The sequence below is a fragment of the Pempheris klunzingeri genome, chromosome 13, assembly GCF_042242105.1.
Source record: "Pempheris klunzingeri isolate RE-2024b chromosome 13, fPemKlu1.hap1, whole genome shotgun sequence".
Taxonomy (NCBI): Eukaryota; Metazoa; Chordata; class Actinopteri; order Acropomatiformes; family Pempheridae; genus Pempheris; species Pempheris klunzingeri.
The window spans coordinates 4,032,370-4,053,851 of NC_092024.1; positions in this window are offsets into that span (position 1 = coordinate 4,032,370).

A 21,482-nucleotide genomic window follows, 5' to 3' on the forward strand; every position below is an offset into this window, starting at 1 on the left:
TATATGAATGTGTGTGTGGGTGTGTGTACATGTGTGTGTGTGTGTGTGTGTTGGAGAGACACCTTGTGTGAACAGGGATTCACCAACACGCTTGTCACGTTCCACAATTATGTTGAATAATTAAAACGTTTCATTAACTTGATCATTTCCTGTTCGGCCATGTTTCAGCTATGACACCGGCAATTAAAGCCGGAGCCAGGACTGTACGCTGTTCTCATTCAGCCAGTCTGCAACAGAGGACGACCTTATGTCTTTAGTATGGGCAGAAATGTGACAGGGGAAAAAGAGGGGCTTTAGGAGTTATCCTCCTTACTTAACTGTTCTCAACACATCAGTGCAAAAGCACACCAAGACTGACAATGAAATCTACGTGCTCAAGGTGAAATTGTGCAAATCTGGATTTGGTTTCCCTGGATTTTTTTTTGATTAATGCAAAAAAAAAGAGAGTGGATAGTTTACCTCTGCCAGCCAGCCTTAGGCACTGAGACATCCACCTTGAACATCTTTACATATTGATGGCTTTTACATAAAATACATTTTTTATTTCTGCTTACATGCAGTCAAATGAACAAAATACCTTCTTCCTGTAAGTCAGACATCCATCACATTGCACGGTGATGGAGTCAGTGCTGCCCGTTCAACTACACAACACCCAAAGACACAAACATTTCCTTCATAAATCGTCGCCTTTGTTTAAAATCAGGGGAATTCTTCGCTGTGCATTAACACAGTAATTAGCAAAAGTCCACGCTGTCCTAGTTACATAAGACGGCTCTTTTTGTCTTTTGGAATTGGATTACTGCAGGAGAAGCCATTTGCTTCCAGAAATGGGGGGTTGGGGGCAATTTTTATCCCAGTGTCTCTGCCTCAGTCTCTGGTGCAAAGCTATCCTTCCCCATTGAGCTCATGCGCAGTACTTATACACCCCAATAAACATGATTAGCATGGCAGACTGTAAATATGCAAATGACAGAAGAGATATGGGGGGGAATGTTTATGCTGTGAGCTCTGTGTCTAGAACAGCTCCTCCCCCACCCCAGCACACATTTTAAAAAAAACATGATGAGGTTTATTAAGATGGGGCCTCTGTTAAAGCTATCTTTATTTTTCTCTTTCATAAAAGAAATTCAACCATGTAATTGGAGCCTTGAATGGAAAGGAATGCCTTCACCTTCCACGTCTTTCATATTTGGTGCTGCTGTCGCTGCTTTCACTGACACCGGCAGCCGCAATAACGGACGGACACAGACTGAAAGCTTCCTCTCTCTTCCCACATGCCATCAAACCCAGACCTCACCTGAATTTCATTCTAATGTGTGGAATCCGGGTCATGTATCCACAGTGTGTGCCACTGTGCTATACTATAATACCACTTCACCACTTCAGGGAAACTCACAAAAGCTCACTGCAGTACAGTACGTTTCTGCTATACAGCATGCAGACTTCAGTAAGGTAACCTCAGGGTCTTTGATTACTATGACAATGCTGTTTCTGAATAGCTGAAGATGATGTTGGGGCCAGGAGTGTCAGGCATGTTGAGAGCCTGACCAGCTAGACTGATTCACATATGATTCCTATAAATTAATGAAAGAGTGAAGACATTTGAGACATATAAGCTAGAGCTAGACCAATACTGGATTTTGAGGCAGATACCAATATTGATATTCAAGAGGTTTAAAAAGGCAAATTAGAAATTAAATTTACTTACAAATAACAAAGGAATATTTTTGAATTGTTGACAACAATTCCATAAGAATTTCCTCATTAAAGAACCATATTGAATAGTACATTTTTTCTGTATTTCTTGTATGTAACAGACTGTTTCAGAAACACGTACTCATCACCTGTTATAAGCACAGATACTGATGCATCAGTGCCAATATATCAGCGTCTAGCGCTTATAGGTATCTACGTATTTCTGATTTTACTGCTCAAATAACAGTTAGCAAATTTCAGCTTTATGAATTTCTTTTGCTACAAGGGCAAAATCATTAGTAATTTTAGCAAGCGCAAGTTCTCATCTCTGTAGCGTGATATCCAAGTTGAGATAATGACTTGTTTATGATGTATTTTTCATCAAAACCATATCAACACTATTCTGTTGGTGCCGCTATGGGAAGACAAAGTCATGATGGATTAACCTTAACAATCCAGCGTGTAGCCAACTGAGAAAAATCCTTCACTTTCATAGGTTCAAGCTTCTATCGGAAAGCAGCAGCTTCAGACACATTTTCAGCCAAGTTAGAAGAACTGAAAAATACAGACAATGACAGCAAGCTAATTCAGTTATCATGTATGAAGAAGAATGGGGCTCAAAACCTTTTGTTAAGCCTTCTGACGATGTTGTGGGACCACTTCAGTGTCTGTGATGGGAAGCGGCGACACGGCACACTCAATCCTGATCCCTTCAGAGCAACCTAAAGAGATTCTCTCGGCTAATGGGACATTAAGAGTACATCCTACAACAATTTGCGTTCCCTCAGGCCAGTCACTGCCAAATGCATCCATTCACCTGACCCTGGTCATCAGACACGTGTGTGTTTGCTGTGTGTGAGCAAAGGCTCACATGGATGCTTACAAGTAGGGTATGCACATTAAAAACACACACATAATCACACACACAAGCATAACAACAACAGCCTATCTGTCACAGCCCAGGCTGCTCCACGCAAAGTCAAGGCTGTGCGACCTGAAGACTATCAGCTCTCCGGGGAGAGAGGCCATCGAGCAGCATTATCGACATTATAGACGCCTCAGCCTGGAGATAGGCTTCACATCGATCCCCTGATTAATTACTACCTGCAGGCAGCAGCAGAGTGAGGGAGAGAAGGAGAGAGAGAGAGAGAGAGGAAAAGTGACAGAGGGAGGTGAGAATGACAGAAAATGGGGAATGGGGGGAAAAACTGAAAGTGGAGGTGGATGAAGGACTGGGGGGGGCGGGGGAGAAGAGAGAGTACACCTTGTACTATCTACGAATATCAGCTAAAGGCAACACAGTAATCTTCCAGGTGGAATATTATTTATTGATATATAGGTAGGCAGGAACCCTTATCTTAGCTGCAACCACCCCCTAACACACAGCCAAGGACAAAATTAAATTCACACATTACTGGGGTGAAAACAACTTGCAAAGACAAGTAGAGGACACTGAAATACCCACCCTTGAATTCCCAAACAGCTTCTACTTTACACTCAGCAAATAATAGTGAAAATAAGAAGAAAGCGTGTGTATCCTGTATGTATATGTGGCTAACATTAATGAACTCAGTTTAATCCTTTGGGCTCTGCTCCTCATCCTCCCAGGAGTCTGTGTTGCACTGTAACACCAGTACAAGGGCTCCGTTAGGGCCAACGCTTAGAGGTGGTTGTTGGGAGTCATTGTGCACAGAGCAAAGAAGGATGACTATGATGTTTTGCAAACCAAGACTTCTCAAAAATGCCTGAATCCAAACCCACTGGACAAATAGAGAAAATAAAGAGATGGAAATAGAGGGGGAAAAGCCATGCAGAGCAACACGACGCCCTTGTTTCTGTTCGCTCCTCCAGTGTCCAGTGTGTTCAGCTGCACCGCTAAATGCTGGTGAAGAACGGCAGAGCTTCTTTTGAACTACAGCAGCTACCGTTGGTGCTTCCTCCAATGCTGTCAGAGGCCATACAGGAGAGACACTCCTCATGACCAGAATATTTCTTTGACTGCATGGAAACCTGACGATGAACAAAGCCACTAAAATGTGCTGTGTGGTAATATCTGAGACTAGTGCTGGCAAAAGACGAAAAACACGTTCAGCGTGTATCTATACTTCTTCAAAGAAATGGCCACGGTGTTACACCTTGACTGCAGTGCCGACACAGGCGTCACTGTCCTTCAGATTAGGCTAAAGAAAAGATTTTTACAGTACTTTACACAAATACATTTACTTCTATTAAGTGTTAATGTATGGACATGTAAACCAACATGACTGCTATCTTTTATCAGGCATTACAATCAACTTTAAGCTTAGTCTCGCACTTTTCCATTCCTACAAATGACAATAACTCTTAGAAAATATGCTGGGAAGAAACTTTTCCTGTGACAAAGAAAACCTTCAGATTTGAAATAAAGTTGTGTTCTACCTTCCACCCACTCAAATCACCCGACAAGAACTTTAAGGCTGTAGGCGTAGAAAGAGAGAGAGAGCGTTGTGCTGCATGGGTAATGAATTGATAATTGGCTATCATGCTAAATATCATCAAGTACATGAGACAAAAACAGAATTATTTAGGTTGTCTAGTTGGAACATTAAAAGAGTATAAAACCCTCTTATTTAATTTTTAATATGGGGGAATTGTAGTCACTACAGGGAAGATTTGGTGCTTGTTGTTTCAGCTCTGCTGTTATCATCTTTTTTGTGACATTGAGGATGTCCAAAGAGAGGTAGGCAGACAGGAGGTAGAGAGAGAGAGAGAGAGAAATAACCATAAGAACCTCTTTAGGGCTGAAGAAACAAAAAAATAAAGAGGAAAAGGACGGGAAACTGAATGAAGAGGAGTACAGAGAAAGAACCGGCATCAAAGCACACTTTAGTGACTGGTAGCTGATGTGAGGGCAGATATCAAACAGCAGAGGGAAGGCTGGGATGTCTCTGGTTAGTAATAAGGTGACAGTTGATCCAGGCACTGTTTGACCATCTCTACCTCAGCACTGAGACAACGGCAGGCCAATTGTGCGTGTTTGTTTGTGTGTGTGTGTGTGTGTGTAGGGGTGTGCACGAGTATGTGTTTGCAACTCTCTGGCTATTTTCTGCATGTCTGTGCATTTGTGTTTGTGTTGCTTTTGTGTGTCTGCGTGTGAGTGTGTGTGTGTGTGTGTGTGTGTGTGTGTGTTTGTGTACCAGTGCAGTGCGCTTTTTCAATCCCACTGACCTGAAAAGCTCTGTTAATGCTGGATCCACAGGCACTGAGAGAGAGAGAGGGAGAGGGGTTGGAGAGAGAGAGACAGAGAGAGAGTGGGTGATTATGAAACAGGACTGACTTGTGCATGCTAAATCCACAGGCTTTTTGTACAACATAAAAAGGAACCTGCTGTATACTTGATTATTGTGACTTATGTGCTGCGTAGGTTTAGCATGAAATGAATTAGCAGTGAAATACCTTAAACTCTGTCAAATGTCAAAATGTGCTTGTACTTGTGTGAACATCAGCTGCGTATTGATGAACAAATATCCGTGCCTTGTGTTATCATTTACGACTCCTACCCTGTGATATACATTTCTTTCTTCTGAAATACTTCAGAGAATATATGTGTATATGGAGGGCTAGCACATATTTGCATGTGTTAATCTATTGGCAGTATAATTTTAGAACAGAAGTCTACTGCGTTTTGTATTTTAGTGTTTTTATAGATAAAAAAAAAAATATATATATATATAGAGTTACATTTTTTGCCAGTCGACATTTATTTATGTAAGTATACATTACATATGGATCAGTTTAAGGTGAACTAGATATCAGTAGTCTTAATATGTAATATGTATGTTATGTATGTAAATGACAGTATATTGATGTTGTAAACTTTGAGTTTGACCAACTAACTAACTGACATAGGCGCTTTTGTTTCAACCTTCTACTTGCCACTTCTTATTTCCTGTTATATGCACTGTATGGTGCATTTATTGTCCGCCATTTTATTTGAGTGACATGTATCCACTTTATAGTGTCCTAAAAAAGTGACCCTTCCCACAGCAGACAAAAGCACAGGTGAGGGTCCGTGCCTTCTCACTCAATGGCATGGCCTATTGGGCCTATTGGGCCTATTGGGCCTATTGGACTTATTGGACTTACTGGAATGGAACCATTGTTATTGGAATTATTTACAGGTTTGCTTTTCCTGATTTTACAAGTAAATCAAATATCTGCCTTGAAAAAGTTCTATTCCCTCAATGGAGCAAAATAAAGCAGTGTCCTGCTGTGTACACTACTTTCTACTAACAATCACACCGTGCCGTGTCTCATATTGTATAGATATCATTCAACAGGTGTGCCACTTGAAAGCTGTCAGTGATTAAATAAAATGATGATGATTCACAAGCGTCCGAAATCAAAATTGGCTGCTCTCTATGGAGCAACTACTGAATTATCTAATATAAAAGGAGTAGTGAATGAATGTGAGTGCCAGTCCTCCATTCACACATTTGTTCTCGACGCGCCGACAAGGAGAGGACACATGTAACTCAATCAAACAAGGGCCTTGCGGTCATAGCCTTTACTAGACAGCTTATAAAGTGCATGATCCACTTGATGCAGGAACAATGGCCACCACATTGTTCTTCGTTCGGTCGTTTCTCAAGTTAGAGGAATAAAATATGCATCAAAAGGGTCCTCTGATTAAAATATTGTCACTTTTTTTAGATGCTTAAACCTGTCAGAGTGGAGGGGGTTGGGGGCGGCAAGGAGTAAGGTGAGGGCTAGTAAGCATTTTCAATGCAAGGTAGGGGGGGGTCACAGTCCCCCAAATATATGAAATTTGCTCCCCTTGATATTAGTCATCAAGTGCTTCTAATGAATTCCTGCTTCATGTTAGTTTAAAGCAACACTGAACACATCAGCTGTGTGCACAGCTCACAAACGTGCTAAAGGCGTTGGTGTTGGTCCCACTACACATGTAGGACACGGTGTGTTAGAATCCCAGCATCACTGATGCACGCGTTAAATATAAATCAGTGTGTTGCTGCTGGTGATGAACACATCTGGTCAGGCGTTGGTCACAGGCTTGAATGATGTGAAGTTCACTCAGTCACTTTCCCTTTGAAAAATGAGGTCTGTAGTTATTTTTGTTGCTGTAAATTAACCAGGTCATCATTGCGTTGTTGGTCAAACCTCACACAAGCTTGCAGGTGGAAATTCTGTGCATAAGAGCATTTCTGTGGCAAGCGGTGTTTGCCGCTCCTGTGTGGTCTCTCTTTTACTAAACATCCAAATTGGAGCTTGTATCAGTAAAGAGATGGTCGTTTTTTTTACAAAATCTGCCCATATGCAGTGTGTGTGTCAGGTATGTCCGCAGTTTGATACAAATAGGAGCAAGAACAGGCACAGCCTCATTTTCCAGATCACTAACATTGACCATTAGTGCTTTATTTCAATGTATTTGTGTGTTTCTTCTACCTACCAGACCCCCATTCTGGTTGCACCCCTCCACAAATGTCTGACTGAAGATTTTACTCTTAGTTGGGTGGGTATATTTATTGCAATATCCTAACCCAATTAACACTTTTCGTCATTGAAAATCTTCAAAACTAATAAAACATGACCGTGTCATTGGTTTGTCAGTTAAAAAATGAGTGACCTGTTCTTATTCTTAAGAGTTCCATAAGTTGTTTTCACTTTGCAGTATGTATAGTTCTGTAGGATTACATGTCACTGTGGTGGATATTTCATTTTGAACTAAGCTCTTAAAATGTGGACCCTGTGATTTTCTTTCCGCAAGATATATAAAAAGAGAGACAGACGAAGGGAGAGCATTGAGAAAAGGCAACTCAACTGTGACAGTCTGGGATTTGTGCAGTGGTGTGTGTACAGTACATGTGCGTGACTGTGTCTGTGCATGTGTGTGTTTGTGCTGGGGGAGTGAAGGTCACCCTGAATGGCAGCGCCGCTGTGTGTATGTATGTGTGTGTATCCGCGCAGATACCTTTGGAGCGTGTGCGATGGCGCTTATCATCTGCATCCACCTCCATCTGCAGAGAAAGGCACAAACAAGCTGTTAAACATACAGCAGCATCGCAACATACAACAGCATCGCAAAAATGATCACTCATTTAGATACACGCTCATGTGCACGGTACTTTTTCCTCCCTTGTCAAACATGAAATTCACGCCTGATGTTTGCAACACTGAGATGTAACATTTCACGTATTATACTATAGGTGACTGATAACCAGTCTGGACACAATGTGTGATTGATTAAAACAATTCAAATAATCATGAGACCTCTAAAGTCTCCTTGTTAATACATTTATTAGAATACATATGGATCACTTTGATTAAAGGTTAATATTCACTGGATCACTGCTTACAATGCTGATCATTTCTTAAGTGCACTGTTGTCTACCATGTATACTATTTCAGCAAATGACTCAAAACCAATACAAATGATGCAACAACTCATATTTGACCAAAACAGATGAATTAGTTTGTGAGTTGACAAAGAGATGGCCTTTGTTAATTCGGAAAAATGCGTGAGGAAAATCTTTTCTAAATAATCGTGTATGCGCTGAGATGATGATGAGAACTGTTCTTCACGGAATCTGTTTCAGAGTGTTTTGATTTTCTTTTTGCTGCAGAGTATTTGTGACAATTTTGTTTCTATTGTGGATTCTTTCATAAGGCATTTCACTTTTTCCTCATATTTATATTTGGCTTGTTTCGCCTTTTCTTGTTTAATTGATACTGTGCAATTTTCAATTGTAGTTTACTGTTATTGTTTTTTGTGCACCGCAGGGAGACTAACAACCACTGTGTGGAAGATAAAGAATGTATTCTATTTTCTGACAAATACAAATTCTAATTTTGAAATGATGCAGTACATCATTTCTGAAGTATTCATTCATTAGTCCCACTATCATCCACCTATCCATCTGTCCAAACAATCAAATCAAGAATGTGTGACCATCACTTCAGTAATTTTACAGATGAAATGGAGACATAACGCCATCCAACATTAGCTGCGTGGTTTCTGTTTTCCTTGTCTCCTCCTCTGTATTCAGGCCTTTCACATTCTTGATATGGCAGAGTAAGCACTCAACTCCACCTCTGTTTTTGTGTGTGTCACACCAACACATCTCTCTAAAGGTAGATCTTTCCTCCTACCAACACATCATAAATTGTGGAGGAGCTTCAACGCCTCTTAACGTCGCTCTGTTATTTCAAGATGTCCCTAAATATTCATGCTTGCTGGGAGTGGACTATGACGGGGGCCATGGCCCTGTTTGGATGTCTCTTTTTATTAAACATGATTTATTAACACCACACTTACTGTACTATAGAGCTCCTTAGCCTTAATGGTGTATTTCTTTATGAAGGCCCATAAATGTTTCAACAGGAGGAAAATAAAATGATGAAAGGCAAAGATACCTTATAAATCATATTAGCGTAGCGGGGAAGAAGCAGCCTGAAGTATTTTGGGGAGAGTGACGTTAACTATCTATATATACGATACATATTTTACATGAAGCGTAACTGGTTTCCATGGCAATGTCAAAGAAATCCTTCCTTGGGAAAAAAAAAAGAAAGGAAAATAAGGAAAAAATAAAAACTTCTTCTCTCCTCTTTCAGGCACTCATTTAGACAGACTGAGCAAAGAGTATATGTACATGAGTGTGTAACCTTGAATGTTTCTGAAGTAGTCATGTGAGGAAAGCGGAGTTAGTCCCCTTTCACTAAGCATCCTTCATCGGCCTCATCATTGTTGTGGTTTATCAAAGATTCTGTGGAACACTGCAGTACAAGTGGGAATATAGCATCCCTTCAACATGTGCAATCCACTTCAAAACGTTAGAGAAATCATGCTGCACACAGGTATTCTAACAGCATGTGGAGTCTTTCATGTCGAAACAATAGGGTGCAGATGTTACTGTATAGCACCCTGCCTTAAATGTCAGAGCTCCTTGATACAGTAGCTGACTATTAACACTTGTAGCTCACTTGTGTCATGCAATCAAAAACCCAAAGAATATCTATGGACCTATTAATTCAATGTCCAACTCATTCTAAAGGCTTTGAGATGTTTCGGTTTATCATTTTCATCTCTATTTCGGTTACTGTGCACTCCTTCTGCACTGAAATACCCAGAAATCACTCGTAAACCAAAGTGGTTGGTGCTATGCTTTTTTTTTTTCTCACAAATTTCAAGTTTGGCTTTCTGTAGGTGGGTGCTCTTCTCTTTGTCTGCTCATCCACTTCTTCTCTGAACATGTTTTTTTTTTTCTTCCAACTGTCCATCAGCAACAAGGATTCATATCACAGTGTCTAGAAATGCAACAGCAAAAGCTTTAATGTATACTGGGAAAGAGCTAATTGTTTATACTGAAACATCACTGATAATCAAATTTAAATATATATTTATACGAAAAGAATCTCCTCAACTTTTTTGAGCCTTCTAGAGTGAGCTGCCTGGTTTGAAAATGAAATGAATGAAATCATCTCAACTTACTTTCAGAATTTGAGAGAAACATAAACTGTTGACTAGAATGACTTGTTTAAATGCATGTTTAGTTGAAGTGCACACACACACGAGCATACTGAGAGTGCCTATCTGAGGCCGTCAGACTCTCTCTGAGGGTCCCAGTTTAAAATGAAGCCCGCATCAGTGCTGAACACAGCGCAACCCAACAACAAGTGAATCCAGCAGCAGAATAAAACAACAGCAGCAGCAAGTCTTGTTGCCTCGGCTTCCTTCCCTCAACGCTCCTCGTGAGAGTTGGACACAGGAAGCATGCGTGCCTCTGCGGTCTCGCCATATGTTGGAGAGCACCTCATATTCTGCCTGGCTTTTTCCCTCCCTTAGTAACCCATGGGAAAATGTCACGGCAGTAATGAAGGTTAGCCTGCTTATTGCGGATTAGGAGGAGGCCCACTCCCTCTCTGTCTGTGTCTCAATTAGACCTGGGATCAATGGCTTTATAGGCCCAAATGAATAACCACACAGTCACGTTGATCCCAGCTCCAAAAGTTTAGGCTGGCTAATTAAGCAAACATATAATGATGTAAACTCCAGCACATTCTCCTGTTACTACACAACCAGCACAAGAATGCAAATGTGTTGCCGTCCGGTGAAAACCATATACTCCAAATGTAGTGATTTTTAGATAGAGGTGAAGTTTATAAGTGAAGGATTAAGTGGTTCTTTCTGGGTTGAGAGAGGTCTCTTTTCTCAGGCGGAAAACCCATTGGATAATCTGGAAAATGCTTAGTCAAAAGGCTGAAAACATAGCTGTTTTTCTTTTTAAAATTAAAATAAAAAATGTCAGGGATCATTGTTTTTACAGACCAAGGACAACAGAGTGTTTTAATGCTAATAAAATGTTTGTTTGTGTGATTTTTCTATTTTATTTTTCAACATTTCGCATTAACACTATTCATTTCTACTCACATTTGCACACTACAGCAGCAGTTTTTAGTGTAATAAAATTTCAATGACATTAATAATTCTGGCCAAATGAAGTGACACCACTTGGGCTGATACATGACACATTACATTTATACAATTTCCAAGGATCATAAAAAGACAAGACAATTTTACATTGATGGTTTTGTTGCACGAACTTAATGTGGGGAGTGCTCGAGCAAGGTGCAGGTACTTAACTAGTGTTGTGTCGGAGTAATTCACCATTTCATTTCACACATGAGATCCACTGGGATTCAGCTGATGTATTCAAAACCGAGCCAGTAATGCCAGCTAGGTAATTAGGTAAAAATCCTGTTGTACTTCATTTTCCTATTTACCAGGCGTTTGCCGCTAAATGTGTCTGACAGAAGTTCTTTCCATGTTTTGTAATTTGCATTCATGAAGTTTAATCCACGTGACATATTATCATATAATGTGTAAGGATTTTATTCATACACAAGGTCTGGGCTGATATGGCTGCATGAAGTGATAACTGCATCCCATTTCAAAAGGCACACCGTCTCAGCCAATAAACACAAGTGTTTCATTCACGTTTCATTCACAAAGATAATTTCTCGTGGAGGACTGGCATTCTTTGAAAATACATCCATTTGTGTGGAATGTGGAACGCAGCTAAACTTTTTTTTTTTTTTTTTTATATATTGGAAAACGCAGCTGACCAAATGCCAGCTGCGTTTGTGTTGGTGCTGATCGCTGACAGGTAAACTCTCTCTCTTCAAAATTAAAGTGGCTGCGCCTATTATTAGAGTGTCTTCAGCATCACACAGGACACAGGAATGCCATCAGGCAAACTGTATACGGAAACAAGAAGAGGGTTTTGCTGTTTGATAAAGAAGAATTAGGGATCACTGGGAATGAAACATGATAAGAAATGCAGCGATTATTGTAATATGCACTGAGACATAGAAAAAGCATTGTGTGTGTGTGTGTGTGTTTATCATTTGGTGCTGGTGGTGGTGGGGGGAAGGGGGTGTTCAGACATCTGTCACAACAATTCACATCGTTATCAGTTTCCCTTTGTTTTCACCTTGAAGTTTTGGGAGAATGCATTTCAGGCATATGGCACCCAACCCCACCCTCTGCCACACATACATACACACACACACACACTCACACACACGCACTCTAGCGTTCTCACATTGGTATTCTGTACAGTGCAGCAGTAGGGAGCCACCAAAACTGTGCTGGCTCTATCGAATTTCACTGCAAATAGGTATTTACACCATGCATCATCTAGTGACAGTAAACATGTGTGCCAAACCGATGCTAAGTGCATCTGAATTAGTGTGAAGGGCTGTGGAGATAGCATCTGAGTGGGTGCTGACAGTCAGAGTGAGAAAGAGAGCACGGGTGATGGAGACGGAGAAGGAGAGTAAAATCTGGGGAGTGATTCTTAACTAGTATGGAAAATGGCTTTGGTGGGTGATGGCAGCAGTGCAGGGCTCTAAAATGGTTAGAGTGAGAGAAGCTGTGAACTGAATACAATACGCCTATTTATCAGCTGTTACAGCACAGGACGTGAGGGATTTGTGTTTGTTACTTAAATAATTGCCGTATAGTCGGAGCAGGTCTGAGGGTGGATACCTTTTCTCTGGCACAGTCTTGATTCTATTCAGCATCACTGCCTTGTATCAATATTGTATCTACATATTTCATTCAATAGGAGGCAGAATAAATCAAACTGCTATTGGAATTAAGTCGTTCATTGGCTCAACTTCAAACATCGCTATGATTCAATTATCAATTAAAGGGCCGGTAGAAAAAACATGACCATATTTAACACATTCAAGAAATCGATTTCATGTTACCAAACGCGCAGGTTGTAGAACTTTCCATCTGGGCTTCTACCAAAAACTATTAACAACACTTTCCCCTCTGGCGAGGGAGGAGCAGAGGGAAGGGAAGAAGCCTTTAAGACAACTTCAACAACTTCACACTAGTGCCCCTGAAATTTCCAACTCAGATTGCCATCTAACAAACCTGTTAACCCTTTAACGGCAAGTGTATCACGTCCTATCACGACCTCTACATAATCAGTGATATTTTTTGTATTTTATCTGTTTAAACATCTGATAAAACAAATTGTGAGCAATAAATTGCACAAAAAAGCTGGATGTAACAAAAATTATTAAAAAAATGTTTGTTGTAATTTGTCAGAAGGTTCAATAAACACTCTACTTTCAAAAAATTAGATTTTTCGGGCAATTATTTCATGGTTAAAGCATTAAAGGGTTAAGACTGTGACTTCCTCCTTCCCCTTGTGCTGATTGACGAGTCAACGCTGTACCACTGTTTTTGTTCTTTTCCTTTGAAATATATATATTTTACTTAGTTGTGCTGTGAGCACTGCAATTATGGTATTGATGCTGTCATGTGCTATGCTATGTTTCTGTTTGTAGTTTACAATTCACACAAATCTGCATCAGGACAAACTTGTGAGCATGCCCAACAAAACACATTTCAGCAGGCATATGTTAAAAAAAACAAAAAAAAACGGGGTGTACCACGCTACCTGAAATGGTTTGGGGTTGAGACAGCTCTTTGGTCCAGACCTCTGCTGCTGACGTTCAGAGAGAGGAAAGGCTCACAACGTCTCCTCCAAACTCATTTTCTGCACAGAGAGAAGAAGAAGAAGAGGGAGAAAATGCATCATTGAAATCATTTCCAGAACAATTACATTCACATACAGCCATGACAGGATCTGAAAATTCCTCTTCTCCTTTGACTCTGGGCTCATGAATAGTCATATAGCATCAGCTATGCAGCACACGCCAAGCAAACGTTGATTTCCGCCATAACGACGGCCGCTTGTTGTGTGCGATAGGCTTGGCAACATGGGGTAATTAGCTAGATCTATCATCTTCTGCAGGAAGTGGGGACAAATATAGCTAATGATCCGTGCCTGCCTCCATGATTTCTCCCCTCAGCTCTCCATCCTTTGCTAAGTTAGAGGAGGAGAGGAAAGGGGAGGGAGAGCAGTAGAAGATGGCACAGGAGTGAGTAAAGGGCTTGACACCCTACTCTGTCAGAAGAAAAGGTAAAATACCCTTCGACATAGGAAGTGTTGGAGACAGAGAGGAACGGAGTTGGAGGCGTGAATGAATGAACATATGCACTCAAACGCCGCCTGTGTCTTTGTTTCTTTCCATCCTCTGCTGCTAAATGAGACAATGTATGGGAGAGAACAGATGAGGTGTTGATGGTGTATAGGGACCACCGCAACAAATGAAGGCCCCCATAGGGAGCCTTCCAGACGGCCCATAACAAGTATTCTCACACACACACACACACACACACACACACACACACACACACACACACACACACACACACACACACACACACACACACACACACACACACACACACACACACACACACACACACACACACACACACACACACACACACACGCGGTGATTCCCAACCTATCTCAAAGCAGCTTAAATCAAAACAATAGCCGGTCCCTCAGGACAAACACAACTATAGGCATACAGTGAGTGTTCAGGGTGCCTGTTGTGTGTTATGTAAAAGGCACAGTGGCGGTTACGTGCATAAGCGGACTTTACTTTGAACCAGTAGGGGGTCTTTTTTTTACCCTTCATCACACACAAGCACACACCTCCGTTTCCCACCTTTTTTTTTGTCCACTCTCTTTGTAGTATGAATAAAAAGCACGGCCAAGCTGAAAACAGTGTGAGTGAGTTGAAAACAGCACAAACAATGGGGCCACTCAAAGTATATTTTCATTTTATGACTATGGTCCTGCTGTCTTTTATGTTTTTGAAATTGCCGTCAAAGGCTGGTTTGTATTTGATTACAGCACCCCTAAAGCATTTTCATTCAAGAAAAAAAAATGGTGGTTAAACAAAGTCAAACTGCGTATGGGCATGGGTAGTTAGCACATTGTGCATGTGAAAACAGGGGACGCTGTATTTCACAAAATCCAATGCAGGTTGAATGATTTTAGGCAAATTTGTGGCATAATTCCACCCACTTTTACCCTACAAACTACAAGCAACCCCCAAACACACACACACACACACACACACACACACACACACACAATCATCCCTGGCCCCTTGGTCATTATAATCAGAGTGTAAAAGATGGGTCTGTCCTCTGATGAAGGTCTTCATGTGGAGGCTGATGACAAATCACAGCTCTCTGACTCTTCATTCCTCCGGTATATCAGTGTGTGTATCAGAAAAAAAGGAGGGAGGGGAGAAAAACAAGAAAGAGATAAAGACAAATGGAAAGTGACAAATAGCAAGAGACTAGCTAGAAAACAGCGGAAGATACAATACAACAGTACAGTACACTGTGGCCAGTTGCCACCGGACTGCCAGTTTCAGCACCATAGACAGTGACAGGCGGAGTACTGCAAGGGAAACACACACGACACACACAGGTATCTAAACACACACACACACACACACACACACACAATCTCAAGTCTTATACAATCACATACACATTTCTAGATACAAGTGTGCACAAGCTATTCTTATTCCTTTGCCTTTGTTACATAGATAGAATATATGACCAAGGACTGGTAGTCTTCTTCTCAGCCCAGAATCCTACAAGTGTGTGTGTGTGTGTGAATGTGTGTGCATATGTGTACATGTGTATGGTTATGTGTGTGTGTGTGTGTGTGAGTCTATTCCTTGGAGAATGAAAGAGGACCATGCCTGCCCTTTACTGGGCTCCTATATCTATCAAAGCCAGGGTACACACCATAAATAGCCTGGGAAGGCCGGTTGCTCTGGCACACACTCGCACAACTGTAATGAAAACCCTATTGCACTGAAGGGTTAGGTACACTGCCTATGGAAAGTGGGCTGTGATGTCCGCTTTGACATTTTGTATGACACCTGCTGTACATGACAGACATTTTGGACACACAGAGAGAGAGAGAAAAAAAAAATCACACCCATCATATAAAGAAAAACACAAATGGCACATAAGGACAAGAGAGCACACACAAATAAGCACACATTACAAGAGAGACGCATGCTTTATTCATGTGGTGTGTGTGTGTGTGCGCACACAGACACACACACACACACACACACACACACACAGACACAAACACACAGCCTCTGAGAGTGACTGGGGCTGCCTGACCTACATTCTAGCTGATATGTATACAGGCAGAGAGGAGATGAAATCTCTCTCTCTCTCCATTGCTCTCCCTTTCTCTGTTCCATATCCTGTGTTCTTTTTTGTGCCCGTTCACCGCCTCTTGGACACACACACACACTCACACACACACACATATACACAACAGTGCAGGTGAATAAGCAACTGTGATATCTTGGCCCGAATGGCCTCATGCTACAGATGAAACTGGTATTTTCAGAGTATGGCTACGTGTGTTTGATGGATTTCAGACTAGGGCGAGAGCAGTATCGCTGTATATTCTGACTTTTCTCCGTTGCATACGGGAGATCCTCAAACCACACTGTGTTCTTTATGTATGTAAATAAAATATTTACATCCCCCGAAAGCACTGCGAGTCCAAAAGCCAGCTTCTCAACAACGGTGAAAGGAGAAAAGCGGAGTGATGTAGTGCCGCTTGAGAAGAAGATAACTGAAATGATTGAGTGCCTGTGAACACATGTGTTTATTATGTGATTGTGTGTGTGTTTGTTGGCTGGTCTGATGGACCAGAGAGCAGGTGATGGGACTGGTCTGATGGCTTCTATCTGTACCTTTTCCTCCTCACTGTGGAAACCTATGCTTCCACTGGACTGGCCTGCAAACACAGAGTGAGATAGTGGAAACAGTGCTCATAGCATTCCTAACTTAAAGGGATCATTTGACCCAAACACATTTTTTTTTTACACTGTACAGATGTATTGCTATGCTTCATGCCCATATTTGGACTATTTTCTTGTTATTTTAGGCGGCAGTCTGCTTTGAGTGTCTATCAAGGAGTCCTCTCCATACCCAGACAGCTCAGAGGTTAGTGATTCAAAAGGGTTTCAGTTTATAAAAAAAGACCTGATCCACTACATCCCTAAACTAAACCACCCTAACCCCCTAAATCCCACAGAGGCATTACACTGACCACACTGTCAAAACAGTGATACAGCGGAAACCAACAGAAGAAATCCCATGACCCTGCATCTAGACAACTTTAATATTGCAGGTTTCTTCCAACAAATCCCCTTGTGAGGAGAGAAACCAAACAACAGAAAGCATGTGAAATACAGGTTTCTAACACTGTTCTTAACTGTTGGCTGACAATTTTAAGTCAATACATTTGTCATTTTTATTTCATAACTTAATTATTTCCAAATCATACTATTTATGTGTTTGTTTATTATTAACACACTTTATTTATTACGTGTGTTGTTCCCAGTCTCTGCCCCCCCCCTTCAGCTTTTGGCCCCAGCCTTTCTTAGTGGCTCAACCACTTCCAACCACATCTGTGCTGCCAGCTATTAACTACTACTACAGCTTGTTTGCTGTCTAGGCAGGCAGCATAATAGCCTTGCTAAACTAAATAAAAGCTGAGGTTAGTAACTGTGTCTTCGCACTGGGTTTATTTAAGGTAGCTGCTAGCTGGTTTATTTGGTTTACTTTAGCATTGTTGGCAAAAGGTGGTGGCAGTTGTTGGGCCCCACTAGGGGAGGCTAGGGGTATTTGATTGCCTGAAAATGGAATTGGCGAGTAGTGGTGACAAGTCAACTGTCATGAAAAGTGGAGTTATGAAAAACTAGAGACATGCCATCATGAAAAGGGACATTTCAAAATGAAAAATTCTACAATGAGATAAAAATCTATGAAAATACAAAAGTTTAGTTTGAATAATGTGTTAAATGCCTTCACAATTTATTGATTCATTATATATCTTATTGTGTGTTTCATAACATCTTCATTTATTTAACAAGCTCAACCACAGTTAGTCACCTGTACTAAACAAACGTGTCACATTATCATTTTGGGTGATTCTTGTTACAGCAGCTAAAAAACTGAATCCTCCTGTCCGTCAAAATCTGTCCCACAAAATATCTTTGGGCACGGTGTTGTCTAAGATTCTGCAGTTCAAGGGTGAAAGAAGCTGTCAGGTAGTGAAGTGGACTGGCTCTTTATAGCTTTCCTGCTCCTATCAAAGAGGAAGAGTGCACCAAGGTAAAAGCAGTTTTCTGACTTGCTTTTCTCTTCAAGGACGTGAGAGATGGAACTGACCGTGTGCGTGACCTGCTGGGCTTCACTGTACTCACAAACACACACACACACACACACACACACACACACACACACACACACACACACACACGGATGACGCCTACTCAAGAAAGTAAAAATAAAGAAAAATACATACATACAATGCACACAGCAACAAAGGCAGTTTATTCATTATTAGCTTCCCCCCTCCCAATGAGATATATACACACAAACAGCTAAAAGTGCATCCCCCCCTACCCCTCCTCTTCCTCGAGGGAGGTGCCTCCTCCTCTGTAAGGGCAGAGTGGGGGAAATAACATCGAGCGAACCGCCGCTGCAATTACCCACAGTGGGGTAATCACCAGCACAATGCACTATGGGTTGGCTGCCTGGGAGAGAGAGTGAAATACTCAGGTGAGGAGAGAAGCCAGACGGCAATCAGCCCAGCAGGAAGAGGAAGAGGAGAGAAAGAGAGAGAGAGAGAGAGAAAGAGAGAAGAGCAAAGGGCCATTCCTTTAATTTCCAAGGGAGAGCCAGGGCCTTAATTACTTGATGAGTCTCTCTTTCTCTCTCTCTGCTCTGTGGCTGTAAAAAGAGATGCGTGTGTGTGTGTGTGTCTGTGTGTGTGTGCATGTCTGTCTGTCTGTGTGTGCTTGCGTGCGTGTGTGTGTGTGTGTGTGTGTGTGTGTGTGTGTGTGTGTGTGTGTGAGCGTGTGTATGTGGCCCATTATCAGACTGGGAAGACTCCAGTCACCTCTCAGCACAGAAAGCGAGTGAGAACAACATTGCAGTGAGGGAGAGAAAGACCGTGACAGGGGTGGGGGGGGGGGGCAGGACAAGGGAGCCAGAGAGAGAGAGGGAGAGGTGAATTATGCTTTTAGAGGTGTTAACACCATCTCTCATCCCCAGCACCTATAGAACACCAAGGTTGAGAAGTGAGACAGCCATGAATTGATGTAGCCACGGGAAATCACAGAGCTGTACAGCATCCCCACCTATAGAGATCTTCTATTCATGCCACCTTTGTTGTTGCATATGTGAATGACAGTAACGGAAAGGGAACGTTACAAATTATTTAGGTGCAGTTGAGCAACTGGCTCTAAGTTCTATCCCTGAATAGAGATTCACGAAGCAGTGTAAACTACAACTGCCTAATGCTAAAGCTAACAGTTAATAAGACACTAGGATTGGCTGCTTTTTGTCCCATTCTACTTAAAGATCAAAGTGCAACAGATTTAAGCGGTAAGCTTAATTTCTACCCAGCTCTAACCGTTACTGTCGTCAGCAGATTGTATTAGCTGGAGCTAATTTGGTAGCGAAAGTAACAAAAGCTAAAATTCAAAGCAGGAACGCCGCAGACATTAGCCCCAGTTTGTGCTTCACTGTTACTTTGAGCTACAGAGTGAAGTATCTGAAGTAAGATGAACTAAAGCTACACAGAAATGATTTGATAGAGGATTTGAGTGGATTCAGGTACTATAATAAGATGCAATACTTCTCAGATTACAAGTACTGGATTTTTGAGGCACATGATAGTTTAAAGAGCACTGGCAGATTACTGGCCACCATACATGCTGTTTTGGTGTCTGATTCAGATTTGATAAATGCTGTCAACCCTTAAACATGCTGGCAAAGCCTCAAATGAATTGTTAGGTCCCAATAAGAACATGCTGTGTTTTAGAATTCTTCAGTCGTTAAGTTAGCGAAGTCGCTTTGTCCTTTTGTCTCGTGCATGCCGGCTTTAATGGTACAAATATGATTTATTATTTTTAAAAATGAACTTTAAACTTAGGGGCTCAAGTGCCCATGAATTTACACCTGACAATTCATGTAGACTGACCAAGAATAACATTTCTTCAGTCGTCCCTCGCTGCTCCACTTGTCCTCACAAATTTCGATATAAGCAGATCTTATTGTTATGCTGGCAAATGATATTAGATCCTGAGCCTTTCGTTAGCGAAATGATACCCCGGCATGTGACCGTCTGTCAGTGGTGGCTGAACGGTTATTTACAGAGAAGGCATATACAATCTTTCCTCACTAGACAGACGGAGGGATCAATCCAAAGAGGCAGCTTGCAGTATCTATGCAGTAAAAAGGATGGCGGAGCGTCTTTGAAGGTTAGCTGTCTTTTAGCACATCAGATGGGAGTTTAACCCTCAACTATGATAAACTGATGCTGTGATGGAGAGCTCTGTCCCAGCTAATGAAATAGCTCCTTTTGTGTTGCTGCTGATGACATTTTCCAACATTTAGTCCTCGTGGCATCGTCCTTCTCGTTATTCAGATCAGATCTCCCTTATGAATTGGCAAGGACACCACTGTGCATGTGTGTACATGTACAGGAGATGTGTGTGAGCACCTGCATTTACCATTACTGGTGTGTGACTGGATGACAGTTTGTGTGCATGTGCAGGCATGCTTATAGTCTGCATACAGTGTACAAACATATGCACTCAGTCGTGCATGTGTGTCTGACTGTGAGTGTATCTGATTGCAACCAGGTCTCAATGCACTGATGAGCTCCATTGTTCTCCTCTCTATTTTTTCCCTAGTTGTCTCTCCACCAAATCCCTCTTTCTCTCCCTATCTCTCTCTTTTTTCCTCACTTACTCTCTGTCTCCCACACACACACACACACACACACTTCTTCCCTCTCTCCACCCCCCGCTTGGCTGCCAGTGTCTACCCAGAATACCAATGATGCAGTCTGCAGATAGATAGATAGGGCTGTCTGTCACATGACCCTATATGTCCCGAGGCTTTACCCTAGGATGACAGCAGGCACAGCGCGCACACACACACAGACACACACACACACAGACACAGAAACACACACACAAAGGGACCCCCAGCTTGGCATGCTGTATCTTAGCACAGACACCAAAGCAGGCAGGCAGGCAGGCAGGCAAACACACACACACACACACACACAGACAGCATTGCAGACATTCACATTCAGCGGTATACACACACTCGGGCAAGCTAATGGGCATACACACATTGAACCACCGCAGGGGAGCAAGCCAGGAAGAAAGACAGAGAGAGAGAAAGACAGAGTGAGAGAGAGAGAGAGACACCCGGCCACTGTACACACATACTGTCTCTCTCCTTCTCTCGTTGTCACACATACAGTCCTGCAGGC